The sequence below is a fragment of the Pongo pygmaeus genome, chromosome 9 (genome assembly GCF_028885625.2).
Source record: "Pongo pygmaeus isolate AG05252 chromosome 9, NHGRI_mPonPyg2-v2.0_pri, whole genome shotgun sequence".
NCBI lineage: Eukaryota > Metazoa > Chordata > Mammalia > Primates > Hominidae > Pongo > Pongo pygmaeus.
The window spans coordinates 26085743-26087031 of record NC_072382.2 but is presented as its reverse complement, the minus strand read 5'-3'; the positions used below and the strand labels follow the sequence as shown (position 1 = coordinate 26087031).

The window sequence follows — 1289 nt, the reverse complement described above, 5'->3', positions numbered from 1 at the left end:
ATTCTGTTGGGAAACAAGTCTACCCTCAAGTTTTTTGATACTCATTACTAATAGCTGGAATGATGCTGGAAGGTTTGATATGTTAGGTGCTCAGTTTTATCATAACTCCTCTGCCATCCTAGGAAGCTAGATCAAATTGTGTTGTATTCTGAAAACTGCTTCATATTTGAAAATAAAGCTTTGACATTTTCAACCGATAATACATATTTTATAAATTACAAGAGATCTGGCTACTTATTTTTAAAATCTAACTTTTAATATGCCGAGATGATTTCTTGTGCCAATCATTATACAGGTGAGTAATAGATATCATATGTAAAAATAAATAGATAGAAATATATATAAATATTGCATGATCAAATAAGTTAAGAAAAAATTGGACCAAACATATTTTTCAGGTGTCTTTATTGTTAGAATTCAGACTTTCCAATCTAACAATGTGTATCATCATACTCTAGATGAACTATAGCAGGTGGAGTACCCCCAAAGTATCTTATAGGTAGACTGTATTTTTAATGAAACATCTCATGAAATCAGGATTTCATGGGTTTCAGAAAATGATGCTTTCGGTATACTAAACAATTTATTTTATAATTTTATTGATTTATTTTATATACTTATATATTGACGATTACAAAATTTGTGTGTCATCCCTGTGTGGTGGTCATGCTAATCTTCTCTGTATTGTTCCAACTTTAGTATGTATTCAGCCTAAGTGAGCACTATACTAAACATTTTATATCAGTCTTAAGTATGTACGTTGAATTGTTGGAAGAACTTGAGATCATCCAATAAAAACTCCAACACAACTGGATATTACCATCCTATGTAAGTGTGGTGAGGGAGGTCAAGCAGCCTCTCTTGAAGCACCTCCAAGGAGGGTAAATTTCCTGTTCAATGAGTCATCATATCTTGATTTCAAGCAACTCTGGATTTTATAAATGCTTTCTCTATTCTGAGCTATGTTTTTTTTTTTTTTTTTTTAAATAAATTCTACCATTGGTTCTAGCTTTGTCCTCAGAAGAACACAGGATAAATTTACTCATTCTTTCCCAGCTTCTCTGAGTTCACCCAAATTTTTCTCAGGTGATATGATTTCTAAGCCATTCACAAATCTCACCCTGGAATTACTCCAGATTTCCTCTAATTCTTTAAAATATTGTGCCTACAATTGCACTCAATATTCTGGGTGTGTGGTTTAATCAATGCAGAGAAGAATAAGACTACAACTTCCTACAGCGTGTAAACTCTTTTCCTGCTAATCATGCCAGAGTTTTGCAGTCACTTCA

The 1289-nt window shown here is 32.7% G+C and overlaps 1 non-coding gene across 1 annotated transcript; it reads right to left on the bottom strand.

Moving 5' to 3' along the window:
* Nucleotides 1–615: 615 nt before the first annotated feature.
* On the bottom strand, nt 616–721 carry LOC129009100 (U6 spliceosomal RNA). Its single transcript, XR_008492643.2, has one exon. It is a non-coding gene; the product is annotated as a U6 spliceosomal RNA (small nuclear RNA).
* Between the last annotated feature and the right edge of the window lie 568 nt (nt 722–1289).